General features: G+C 52.9%; 1 long non-coding RNA gene across 1 annotated transcript; it reads right to left on the bottom strand.

Moving 5' to 3' along the window:
* Positions 1 to 393: 393 nt before the first annotated feature.
* Positions 394 to 1,290, bottom strand: LOC115247589 (uncharacterized). Its single transcript, XR_003886637.1, has 3 exons — positions 1,102 to 1,290; positions 687 to 776; positions 394 to 507 (listed from the first exon to the last, which is right to left on the bottom strand). It is a non-coding gene; the product is annotated as an uncharacterized lncRNA (long non-coding RNA).
* Positions 1,291 to 13,869: the final 12,579 nt, after the last annotated feature.

Consider the following 13,869-nt stretch of genomic DNA (forward strand, 5'->3'; position numbering starts at 1 on the left):
TGACCTTAACCCTGACCCTAAACCCGGACCCTAACCCTGACCTTAACCCTGACCCTAAACCCTGACCCTAAACCCGGACCCTAAACCCTGACCTTAACCCTGACCCTAAACCCTGACCCTAAACCCGGACCCTAAACCCTGACCTTAACCCTGACCCTAAACCCTGACCCTAAACCCGGACCCTAAACCCTGACCTTAACCCTGACCCTAAACCCTGACCCTAAACCCGGACCCTAAACCCTGACCTTAACCCTGACCCTAAACCCTGACCTTAACCCTAAACCCTGACCCTAAACCCTGACCTTAACCCTAAACCCTGACCCTAAACCCGACCCTGACCCTAACAAGAGTTTTGCCCTCAGGATGTCACGACACACCCCCCCCCCCCCATGATGGCTGTCCACTAAAGCGTGGGAGTCTTTCAGCTTCCTGGCGTGAGTGACACTTGTGGTCCCGTCTCAAAGAGGATTTTGGCAGCTGGCAGACAGCGACGGACCACTCGAGCGCCTGTCGGATGGAAAATGAGCATTGATGATCTGAGTGCATCCCGGATCTGTCATTTGCAACTGTAAAAATGTGCTCATTAATGTGCAGGGAGGCAGATTGCCTCCCTCTCTGACGGGCCGGTAGTTACAGTGTCATTAGGAAACTAAAAACTGAAACCATATGAAAAGAAAGGAAAAAACCTGCGGTGAGTTACTGGAACTGCCAGGAGCCACTTTAAACTTTACTCAGCCGGCTAATTTAGAGGTGTCCTCAACACTCGGGGCCTCTGCCTGGGAAAGAAAAGGGGATTACAAAGAGGCGCACTTTGTCCCCCGGAACAGACAGTTAAATTGGCATCGGCGCTTTCAAGGGATCAACTTTAAGGGGAATGTCACATTATCCGGGCATCAGCGAGGGCGAGGGAACCACGCGCTAAGAAGTGGGAACTTCTCTTTCGCCATGAATTTTTGATCTATTCTCCTCTGACGTGGAGCTAACAGGCTTTTAGGATCCCGGCCCATGCCAGGATCCAGCAGGGAGGACCAATTAGACGCAGCGGCCTTATCTGGAGAACAAGCCGGCTGCATTGCAGCGCTGGCGACTTATGAAAAGTACATCAGGGTGTGCCGGCACGGGGGTCGCTTTCAGAGGGCGGAACATCACGCAGCTCGGCCGGGCCGCCGCATCTCCACAGCCTGGCACCTGCAGTGTCTCCAGGAAGGAGGTGAGAGGCTGAGGAGACAGGAAACGAATACATTACGGGAGGATTATGCAGCCCGCGCCAAGTCTCTTCCAGGAGTTCGTCATACTGAATTAAGTATGTAAGTGTGGGAGGAAACGGAGGGCAGAGGGGCGGCTGTTGTGGCGGCGAATGTGCGGCTTTTATTCCTCTTCACTTTCTCGGCCTTTATTAAAACCAGCGACTGCTGCAGACTCGTGTAATTGTTCCGGTCCGTGACGTTTCCTGGCGCGCAGCCGCTAATTAAAACGAAACGCTGCCAGTCACGTTTCAGTTCCACACCAGCTCACCAACGTTCGGTGCACGCTCATGTTGAAAGAATCCACATATATGTTGGAGCGCACGGGCGCATCGTGTTGTGTGGGCGCGCTTCATTTGCAGCTTATTTCCGCCTTCTGTCCTGCAGACGGGGGCTTCGCGTGACTTTCAGATGTGGAAATCACCTTGTTTGTGGCCATTCCGTGAACCTGGCTCTCCACTAAAAGCCTTTTTTCTGCATCTCACACGTGCGGAATCTAATTATAGGCTCATTTACACTTCACAGGAGGAGATTTCAGGCTGAGCTTGGTGGAGCCGATGTGCAGCCATCTAATAAAAAGCTTTCAGGTTTGTTTGTTTTTTTGTTTTGTTTTGGGTTTGTTGTTTTTTAAATCCTCTCATTTACGCGCACATTCCAGCTCCGCCGGCAGAGCCCCGCTCAGACAGTGATGTCTGCAGCTGCTCAGTTTACTGAGTGACAGCCATTAAAAGCAAAACAACAAAAAAAAAGAGACATTTACTTCCTCTGAATGAGACTGGGTGCCTGGCAAAGGCTCCGCACACTTAATTACGCCGCCGGGTGAGTCAAATGAGCTGTAATCAACCTTTTGTTGTAAACACATGGTGCAGCAGCATTTCACTGTAACAGACGCTCAATATGTGACGCTGGAACTCCTCAAATCGGCAACAATGGGAAGCTACAGTCGCCGGTGAAGTTTCAAGGACGCGGCGAACTCCCGAGTTCCCGCTTATTCCCCTGCCGCCACGTGTTTACCGCGCTCTGCTTAAAGACGCTGACTGAGAAACGTGCAACTGTCAGCGCGGGAAGATGAAGTGCAGATGCGCCTCCCTCTTCGCCAGTGCACGACCCTGCAGCTCCCAGCCAGGAACTCCCTACAATTACTCCAAAACCTCCAGGGGATGGTGGCTCGTCGAAGATGAATGCCCCAGGATCTAAAGTCGCCTCACATGTGTGTTTTGCTATATCAGAGGGAGACAGACGCAGTCGGCTGCAGCGCCGAGCATCACAAATGCAGATAAATCAGAGTAAATCAAAGGCAAACAATGGGGAAATGATGTCACCTCTATCGTGCAGCTTCTGCACTTTAAATCTGAACTGGCCTCATTTCCAGCAATAGCACATCACCAAAAAAAAGGGGGGGGAAAGTGGAAGGAATCACGACACGTGTCACTTCAGGCAGGCCGCACATTTAGTTTAATAAGGAAGTGAGGGAAGCGGAGGCCTGACAGGGCCCGCAGTGGAGATCTGAAACTGGCATTATCTCGACATCCCCTCCAGCCCACTTTAGTCTCCGGAACTGTTCTCAGTTCAATAATGCAACGCTACAGCCTGCCAGCTTTAATGGCAGCGCGTTTCAGGGTGAAAAAGTTTTCATTTGAAATAATCATGCCCACTCCAGTCCACCCTCTCACACATCAAGCTTTATGCTAATGCTCCTGAGAGGTCGGCCGTGGATGGATGAGCGCTCGTGCGATACCCAGCGAGCGTCGAACCTGCGGCCCTTCCGACGAGGATCTTACCGTTTAATTACAGACCCATCGTTTGCTCTCATCTTGTTCTATTTCCTTCCACTGTTTGCTCGTAGCACCTATTGTTAATATCTAATTGTGTTCTGTTTTCAGTTGTTTCGTTGTTAGATTCGTGCAGCCCTGTTTGCTTTCATATTCTCTGCATGTTCAACATTTTGTGCCCGTGAAGCCCCGTCTGTGGACCAACAGGTGAGGACGCCAATAAAGAATCCTTGAATCCAACTGTAGATGAAGGATTAGTGAAGGTTGTCTTTTCTGCTTGTTGACGCATGTAATTGCTTCCTGTGGCAACAAAACTGTGCAGATCTAGTGAGGGAATAAAACTCCACAGGTTGGGACCCCCGGAGCACGAGAGATGAGTGTGTGTGTGTGGGTGTGAGAGCCCTCAGCGATTCATACGGGAAGGGGGACGCGCTTTAAATCCGCGCATGCTCGCTCAGGGACGCGCGTCCACGGAGAAGCTGCATCACCCCAGACGAACGCGTCAACAAGTCCACAATAAAACCCCAAAACTAATAATAATAAAACGCCATCCGGGACAAAGAACCCCGTCACGTCCGTGTTGGAGTCGCAGTTGCTCCTCAGTTTCCCAGAGTCCATCGCTCTCACCGTCAGCTGCACGTGGGGAAGACAAAAGGGGTCCCTGTGGGATGTTAAGATTTATTTAGATATTTATTTCTTTATTTTGCAGAGCGTTGCATCGCTCTCCTTCATATGACGCAGACAGCTTGACAGCAGCTGCACAGACACAGGTACATCCTGTATCCGCACACTTGCTCCCGCTGGGAATTCATTCCGCCCGGAAGTGGGAGAGTCAGCGCTTTATTCTCTGTGCAAACTATATTTGTACAATTCCTGATGTGGCGCTGCTGTATTCTCCCAGGACTGAGGAGGCAGGGAAGCTGTGCAGCGAGGCGGCCCCCTTCCCCATCCTGGGTAGCGGGACAGCGCCCCCTGTTGGACCAGACCAGCATCGGAGAGGAATTCTGGGAGAGTGAAAGCGGCTCAGCTGGAATCAGCGCGCTGGGAATTTTAGGGGGGTTTATTCATCATTTCCCCCCTTGAAGCCATCGCGTCTTTTGATTGTCGTGAAAATGTCAATTAGAGGAAACCTCGAGCAGCGGAGGAGATACAGCTGTTCCTTGATCTCATGGTGATTGTTTTGGTGCGTGTGTGTGTGCGCGCGCGTGTGTATGTGTGTGTGTCCAGAGGAGACGAGTTCGGCTGTTCCCTTTAATTGTGGGATGAAGTGACCAGCACGGATGAAGGATTCTGGGCCACAGAAACGCATCCTCTCTTTATCCCTCTCTCCTCTCTCTCCTCTCTCTTCCCTCTCTCCCTCCTCTCCCCCCTCTCTCTCCTCTCTCCCCCTCTCTCTCCCCTCTCTCTCCCCTCTCCCCCCTCTCTCCCCTCTCTCTCCCCTCTCTCTCTCCCCTCTCCCTCTCTCTTCCCTCTCTCCCCCTCTCCCCCCTCTCTCTCCTTTCTCTCCCCTCTCTCTTCCCTCTCTCCCCCCTCTCCCTCTCTCTCCTCTCTCCCCCTCTCTCCCCCCTCTCTCCCCCTCTCCCCCCTCCCCCCTCTCTCCCCTCTCTCCACCCTCTCTCTCCTCTCTCTCCCCTCTCTTCCCCCTCTCTCTTCTCTCTCTCCTCTCTCTCCCCTCTCTCTCTCCTCTCCCCCCTCTCTCCCCCTCTCTCCCCCTCTCTCCCCCTCTCTACCCTCTTCTCGCTTACTTTACTCTCCAATAAACACAAACTTTCACACAAATTGGAGACTGTTGCGCGTGCACAGTGCACAGGTGACGGGGGTGAGGAACAGCCAATCAAACCCTGCCGTCTTTGCAGAAGTTGGAGTTTCAGTAATTGCTGTAACTCGGCTTGAACGGAGGCATCGAGCTCCTCATCAGCAGGTGCTTGTTCCTGTGGAGTCGAGTGGATTTTCAGATGTTGCTCTAATTCTCTGATTTAACTAATCTCTGTGTTTGTGAATCCCCGAACTCTCTTTAAATTCCTACAGTGCAAGATTCTGATGAAAGCATCAGTGTGTGTGTGTGTGTGTGTGTGTGTGTGCCACCCCCACCACTGTGAAGCCTCTTCACTCTGAGCAACGAGGCCAAGATATCCAATTAATCACAGAGGTTAAAGTTGACTCTCCGCCGGCTGGTCCAATCACAGCAGGTGCCTCGGTTAATTTGGTGGACAAAGTCGCAGCACGTGGGGGGCTGGGGGGGTTGGGGGGGGCTGGGAGGACAGAGAGCTGAAGTAGAAGGGATGGATGAGAAATACGCCCGATAAGGGCTGAGGGAAAGATTGACCCCCCCACCCCCACCCCGCCGAAGGCATCTGTAATGGAGGCTAACAAGAGCCTGTGGGAGGTGCGAGGAAAGAGGGGGGGACCCTGCCCCCTGCTGGGCGACCTGCAGGGCGGGGGGGGGGGGGGGGGGCCACAATGGCGGTGAGGGTGAGAGAAAACAACCACCGCCACCTGAAACCGTCCCGAGGAGCAGACGCAGGTGATGCACAGCCTCCAGCCGGCTCCCTGGGGGGGCCTCGTACTTCGTGGGGCATCCTGGGGTGGAGTTCTAGGGCCACTGGAAGGGACGACTGGGTGAGAGTCTCCGTACTGGCGGAGTTTCCCCCAGTTTCATCATCGCCAGCGAAGATCTCTGAGGGGAGGCCTTCCTCGGCGGCGTTATCTCCACGCGGCGTCACGGGCAGCGGCAACATTATTCTGCATAAATGTTTTTCATCTCTCCTTGCTTGGAAAGCGCCCCCGGAGGCTGTGTCACAATATTTTATTACTTTGGTGTAATTTTCACAGGCAAGCGGGGGAAAAAGAAGAAAGAAAAGTGGACGGAATGTGAGCATAATTCGATGCAGCTATGGTCTTTTAGAGTTTGAAATTGGATTTTACCTACCTTCAAAGTCTGGTAACACAATTAAGCTTAGTTCTTTGACTTTAAATGCGATTTTGCTCTGAAGTGTCTTTGTTCCGAACGTCTATTCTTAGAAGTTAATTGCATTTTGGGGGCGTGTTGTTCCGGAAGTGTGAAATGGGCGTTTATGACACGCTTCTGTCGGCTCTCAGATATCAAACACCTCACCGTTAGGTGAAATGAATACTTTCAGATGCGTAGTTTAATGGGATCGGACTTGTTACGCGTGTCTCTGTGAAGGCAGAGGGGGTGGGGGAAGTTTAAGCTTTTGTCCAGGTTCTGAAACGTTGAGAGGGATTTTCTTTAATGGTTCCTTAAACTGCTCCCTCAGAATGGTCCCATAAAGTTGAATAGATGGTCCAATTTGCAGAGCGACAAAGATTCTCTAATTAAAATTCATTGTTTCTCCCCCCCACACACACATACCTTGGTTATTGGGAATATAGTAAAAATGAACATTCTTACACACTTTTCTCTGCCTCAACAGTTTCTCTGTGAAATTATGCAGAGACTTCAGCGGAGGAGCAGCGTGATGGCGGAGACGGGCGAGAGTGAGAGGAAAAAAGCATCCACAGATCCTGCACGTCGCTAACGGTGATGTTCATTTCACCTGTTCAGTTCCTGGAACGCTTAATTAACCGGAGCCGCGTTTTTAATCATGACGTGGCAACATTTAATTGAATCATGACGTGGCAACATTCAGAGCCATCGCAATGCTGCACCGCCACAGTGAACGCTAGCTGTTAGCTTTGTAACGACCAGCAACGGTCACACAGCTGTCACTTGTACAGGAAAGCACATTTATTTAATGGCTACATTGTCAAAAATTAGCAGAGAGGGTTAAGTGCCCCCAGGGGCCACAAAAAGTGTGGTTCAAGGAGACCCCAGTGAAGAACCTAATTGGATTCACAACCATCACCTGGTGATTTAAAACACAGACAAGAAGATACGAACTAGCAAAATCCTGTGACTGTAGAAGAATTTAAAGAGAGTTAAAGGTGTTCTGCTGCCAATGGGGGACAGGCGAAGGAGATTACGTCAAAATCTGTCCTAAAGCACAGCACAGAGTTACTGTGCACGCCAGAGTGGCGAGCCAATCTCCCGTGATTGAGTGGCGTTAGCTTGAATCGGCTGGCCGTTGTTTCAGCGCCGCCGACTTGAACGAGTGTTGTGGCAGAAAATTACAACACTGATTGCATTTCAATTTTTAATGGAAAGTGTCAGACTATCCAAAGTTCTTTCTGGTGAGTTCACGCGCAGGGTTTCGCATCATTAGCGGCCCCTCAGAAAGACAAATTAGCTGTATTAGCGGCAGCCTGGCGCTCATTCGTTATTTGAAATAACAAAATGCTACGTGTATGAGCTCTCCTGCAGCTAATTGCTTCTTCTTCGGGCTTCTGCAGGATGCTGTGACCCCCCCCCCCTGTCCTTCTGGTATCATTTGTTATTTAAATTGGGGCAGTTTTTAAGTTGCGGAGGCGTCGCTGATCCACATGGTCCTGTTTGTGCAGCAGCTACCTGTCGAGCGTCGGCCTCGTGCTAAAGTCGTGGCCAAGTCCTGAGATGGCTAAAAGAGTTTGCTAGTAGGAGCTGCGGGTTAAAGCGAATTAAGCAGCAGAGGGAACGATCTAAATCACATCTGCAGTGATGTAGCCGATGAATAATTCACCAACAGGACGGAACCGTTCCCGCCGATTCATCTTCGGCTTTCTCTCGGCAGACTGTAGCGGAGCGGCCCGTAATTGCTCGGGACATGAAGTAGTGCTTAAAGCCCCGGACGGTGTAGATCAGAGCGCGGTGCACACAACGGTGACAGGCGCCATCAGTGACTAGTCCATCACGCTAACCTCGCTGCCGCGCGGCTGATGCTGAAGTCAGGGGCCCCATCACGTGGGCGCCGCCGCCGCCGCCGCCGTGCGAGCAGAAAAAGAACCCGACTGCTGAATCAAAGGGGGGAGAGTTATGGGGTTAGTTAGAATTTAATGAGGGCGCATAAAGGCAAAATCTCAGGGCTCAAATCTCAGTGAAGCGCTGGCAGGGTGGAGACTGCGGATAAAAGGGAGCGAGGGGAAGAGGAATGGGGGGGGGTGAAGAAAGTGAGAGGAGCGTTTACAGAGAAACGAGGGGATTGTTTGTTATGAAAGAGTGAGAAAACTGCTGTAATCACGACACGCGGCCACAGATCTGGAGGCCGCCACTCTTCATCTTCCCGCTCTTCATCTTCCTCAGCAGCGCCACTGCTTCTTTCCCTCTTCCCCTCCGACCCCCCTGGACCCCCTCCGTCCTCCGGCCGCGTCGCCGTGGTCTCAAAGGTCAGGACAGGCGATTGGTCTCCTCCGCCGCTCTCCGCTGCCTCTGGCTCTCGGTCCCGGCGGCGTCTGGGTGGAGGCGATAGAGGAGCCGCTTCCTGTCTTCAAACGCACGTCCACAGATTTCCTGTAAGTGCTGCTGCCACACAGAGAGGATGCGGGGCCATTTTGTGCCTGGTGTTGTTCCAAGCTGGTGTAATGCACGTGCGTATAAATGTAAGTCAGAAGGCAACAATGCACACCCCCCCCCCCCACCCCCCTCCCGGCCTTCGCTGTGAATCAGCGGCTCGGCGAAGCCCAGATGTCGTAAACAGGATTTATGCCATTTAATTAAGCTCTCGTACAATTACCTTTATTTACAGCTGCGTGAAGCAGGCACCGGGGAACCGCGGGCCGAGCAGAGAGACTGTAATTTCTGTCTGTCACATCTTTCCATTCCCATGATATAAGAACAATTCCGCTGCTACGGCAACACGTTTTTGCTCGGTGGAGCCGCGCTCATATTTGCAGAAGGCGGAATATTCGTTTCCATTGTGAGATCAGTCTATGTGTCATTGACTGTAAACCTTGGGGGGGTTGTTTCTGTGCGTTTGCTAACGGGGTCCCTGAACTCCCTGGAGGCCCCGACTTCATCATTACCAACCACAGCCTTGAGCCTCGAGCTAACAGCGCCACCTACTGTCAGTTTCTAGAACGTTTGCTGTCGGTTGCAGCCTGTCTATCTCTAAACCTGGCAAGCCATTAAATGTTGGAACTATAAAACAATCGTGTGGAATCTTAAATGAATGAATGTGCGGTCTAAGAGAAATGAAAGGACAAACACAGTTTTGCTCCAGCTCCTGGTTTAACCGTGGGATGCCGGTGCTACGTGTGACCTCTAGAGGGCGCCGGAGTCCCATGTTTCACACAGGAGCCGCACAGCCAGTCCCCATCCTGCGAGCGTTCTTGACAATTTCCGGACTTAGTTAAAGAACACACAGCATATTTTTTTTAACCTTAAGTGTTTTGATGGTAAACTAATTTAGTCCCCAGTGTTGCTGGAGCGGAGTCCTTCTCCCTCTCCCCGCGTCACTCTAAGAACAGCTCCTTCTGCTCCTTCTGCCGCTGCTTTCGCTTTTCTTCTTCTTCCCTTTCATCAGCTCCGTGAATAGGATGGGACATGAAACTACAGCCGTTCCCGGAGGCTTCTGGACGCAGAGCTTTTACTTCCCGTCGTGACTCCCATAAAGAGGCCTTCTGGATGCTTCTGGCCTCCAGAACCACGCAGGGGAATGATCACCCCAACAACAGACAATAAAGAGGCAAATATGATAAATGAGCCAAGTCTGCAACTCAGAGCGTAAACACGGACTTAGAGACATAGATGTCCTCTTGGGCTCCTCCCTGGGGTCTCCCTGACTGATGGACATCTGTCCACTCAGCCCTCACGGGGACTTCCTTCTCTATGTTGCATGTTTCTGCCTGGGTTCTGGATCCAGGATCCTTGACTGTCCTGGAAAATGAGGAGACGAGGATTTCACAGCGTTTCATTTAGTGCTGCAGACAGGGTCTCTGGGCGTTCTCAGCGTTTTGGAAGTGAAAAGAGCTAAAAATAGGTGCTGTCGAGGCAGCAACGATGGAGCCATACCTACTGATCCGGAAGTTAACCTTCATCCTCTTTGAAGACGAAGAGCCCGGAGCAACAGCGAGGGCTGCGGCTCAATCATGCGCAGAGCGGCCCGCTAAAGTCTGCGGGGAGCAACCCTATCTGGACCCCCCCCCCCCCCCCCATCTCCAAATCCCAGGATGTGCCTTGAGAACAAACGCTAAAATCTTTCTGTGTGTTTAACACGGAGGACGACACGACGGCTGGGACGGCAGCTGGGGGGGGGGGGGGGGGCACGGAGAGCACGTGTTGACTGAACATCTCCTAAGAACATTAGCTCGTAAAAGTGAACTCTGTAGTTAATTGCAGTGCAAGTTTGGGCCCCGAGCGAAACACGACGTCTGCTCCTGTTTTCCAGAGAAGATTGCTGCAGGAGCAGATCAGAATCATTGCGCTCTGCGCTCCACGTGGCGTGCGCTCGGGAGCCACTTTTCTCTCCTAAACAAAGAAGAGCAGTTGGTTTTTCCCCCTCTTTTATCCTGTTTCTGCAGGAACATGTGGGTTAAACATTGAAGATGAATCCCCCTCCCTGGCTAATGGCGTGTCCCAGATTCCCCCACCTGCGGTGCCCTTATTCTTCGCCCTGGTGTCTAATCCGTCGACACTCCTCCGATCGCTCCCAGGGGAGCCGGCGCCGCTCAGGCTAAACTCCATCGTGTTCTCCTAACACACTTTCTTTTCCCATTCCCAACGACACTCGCCGTCTATTTCCCAATCTGGATTTGTTTTAAATCTAAATTCGGGCCCGGTTGTGCTTCACAGGACCGGAGCTCCTGTGTGAACGGAGCCGCCTGGAAAGTCCTTGTGTGAAGTTTATTAAGAGTGGGGGTGGTAATGGCATAAGCAGCTGTGCACGCTGCCGTTCTTGGCATGCAGATGTCTCTTTATCACGCAGTGCCCGTCTCCTGCTTCCTGCCAGCTTCCTGCAGCTTCAGTAAATATCAGCCGCGTGCGAGCTGCGGGCAGAGGAAGCCTGTTTATTTTCTTTTCCACATGCGTCTCAATCGCTGGCTGCTGCGATGGCGTGACAACAACCGTTCTGTGGAAGTTTGGCACGATTTAACCTTCGACCTCTCACCTTTACGTCGGTGGAGTCCAATGCTGGTGCCGTAAACAGGCTGACGTTCTGCTGCATTCAAAGTCGGATCGATACAAATGGAGTAACCCCCCCCCCCCCCCCCCCATGCCCAGGTCGGGCTGAGGTCATTCCCTTAGACTCTATTCTCTCCTTCAGCTAATGAAAGCATCTCCCTGTCCGTCCCTCTGTCACCTTTGACCTCTGTGCTGTTAAAGCTGCATATTAAGAGATGCATCACACACACACACACGCACACAGTAACAGTGTGTAATGGGCTGCATCGACAGCCCTGGGGAGCCAGATCAAGCAGAATTAAACAACACTCCCCCCCCCCCCCCGTGCTGGGGATTACACAGGTGAGTGTGAAACACACTCGGCCTCTGTAGCAGATTTGCTAAACATGGTGCAGATCAATAAGGACACAGCGTGTTGCCGAGTTGGCAACCCCGGGAGGATGTGATGCGTTGACGGGATCAGCTGCAGTGGGACTCAGAGCCCCCCCCCCCCCCACCCATGGAAACATGTTTGTAAAGATGTGCCGATATTTAAAGCTCAGGAAGCTGGTAAATACACATGGAGGGCCCTGTGGAAACACACTCACACACACACACACACACGCGCGCGCGTGCGAGAGTCACCTGCTGAAATGACAAGTGGGGGTCGGGTGTGTGTGTTTGCTCGTCACCGCGAACAGCTTGTTTGATTACGATGTCATGATATAGAAAATGCCGCCATGAGGGCTGAAGATGCCTGGTTCCTGGAGCCTCCCCGGCCCCGGGCTCCGTCCCCTGCGCCGCTCCATCCTTTATTGATGACAACAGTGCAAACATCCGGGAGGCAGATATTCGACGGGGACCAAAGCGCCCCGGAGGAGGAACCCGTCTGTTCTCCCTCAGAACGAGGCTCCAACGAGCTTCCGGAGCTTCGATTCAAGCGTTCAAGAGAATTCAAGGAAGGATCCCACATTAAATCACCTGTACCGCCACCAAAGCCCCAGAGTTAATCAGCGCTAAAGATTTTTGCTGTGGGGAATCTATGTGTTGCGCCCCCCCCCCACATACACCCCCCCCCGCCCCCGTCCGAAGGTGTCTTTGGTGATGCTCCATTATTTACGTCTCGCCTTCCTGTGGCCCAGATGAGACATGACAGGAGCTGCAGGAAGCTCATGAATTAAGCAGCTCCTAAAAGCGCAAGAGCTGGGTGTGTGTGTGGGTGGGTGGGGGTGAGTGTGTGTGTGGGTGGGGGGTGAGTGTGTGTGTGGGTGGGTGGGGGGTGGGGGTGATGGGGACACCCAGCGACACAGCGCTGGAGACGCAGCGCACATGTCGCCATAGCCGGAGGGTGCTGAGCAGAGGTGAGGTGGGGAAGGAACATGGTGAGACACATGGAGGGTGTGTGTGTGTGTGTGTGTGTGTGTGTGTGTTTGGGGGGGGGGGGGGGGGGGACTGAAATGCAACAACTCAGCAAAACTGTCATTAGCCTCTTAATGAAAATGCATTGGTGGGAAGATGATGTCACACTTTCTTAGGCGGTCATGTGATGTGAGCCGAGCCGAGCCGGGAGTGGCTGCTGTCACCGTGCACCTGCTGATGGAGTGGACCCCCCCCCACACACACACACACACACACACCTGCCTGCGCCGTGACCCATCACCTGACGCGGCCAATAGTAGCCCTGGTCAGAGGAGTGAGGTCACCGTTCCTGCATATTAACATGTTGCAACAGTCAACCTATTTTTAAACGGCAGACACACACACACACACACAGACACACACACACACACACACACACACACACACACGGGAATGTGTTTTGTGCCTCTGATATTTCTGCATCACTTTTTACAGGAAGCTCCTCTAATGACGAGCCCTTTCATTCCCCCCCCCACCCCCCCCACCCCGGGGGATCTGCTGTCCATCTCGCTCCGCAGCCCCGGACGGGAAGAAGGAGCCGCCCAGACTCTCGGTGCCAGGATGACATCATCTGATAATCAGGCGCGGGCGCCGAGCCACGCGGTGCATTTCCATATAGTGGAAGGTTTTCATCACCCCCCCCCCCCCCCCACTCATATTCAGGGACTTTTCTCTGCAGATGTTAATCCTGCACAAACAAGCAAAGCAGAGCTGTCAGATAAGAAGTGGAGCCGTGGGCTCGATCGATCGGCCGCCTGCAGCCCTAAATCCATACATTCTTTTAAAAACCAGGCTTAATGCAGTTTTTCTTCCCCTCTTTGATGCAGTCCATTAGGTGTAACAGTACTCAGTGTGTGGAGTATCACGTATCCGTGGTCCCCCCCCCCCCCCCAGAGCCCAGCGGGACGAGCAGCTTCCAACGCCATGACGAAGCATCACAGGAAAAAAATGTACAGATCAGGCCTCAGGTGAGTCTGACGTGACATCCCAAACTCACAGGGGAGCGCGAGAATGTGCTGATTCCTTAGAAAAGGTTCTGAAGAATGACGTCAATGATAAGGAGCCGTTAAAAGGAGGATACGGAGTTCGGGATGTGGACGCGTGACCCTATTTCTTCACACCCGATGATTGGAAAGTGGAAATAATTATGTTGAGCTCACGGCCTAGTTTCCTCAACCGGCCCTCCGCCCTGACAGTGACTGAGGGGGCCATGTGGTCTCGTCCCCCCACCCCCGTCCAACCACCGCTCTGCCCAAATGTGCATTTGGGTGGCAGCTGCAAACTCCCCCGCTCACTTTCTGCGAACACCGAAAGTGGAAAAACAGGCCCAGACACCGCAGAGAGCAGCCAGTGTCGGCCCGAAGTGGCAAAACCAAAGAGGGACGGAGGAGAGTGGCGGCGCCACGGCGGCGTGGCGAAGTCAGCGGCACCACGGCGGCGTGGCGAAGTCAGCGGCGCGCCG

The sequence above is a fragment of the Takifugu rubripes genome, chromosome 21 (genome assembly GCF_901000725.2).
Source record: "Takifugu rubripes chromosome 21, fTakRub1.2, whole genome shotgun sequence".
Lineage (NCBI taxonomy): Eukaryota > Metazoa > Chordata > Actinopteri > Tetraodontiformes > Tetraodontidae > Takifugu > Takifugu rubripes.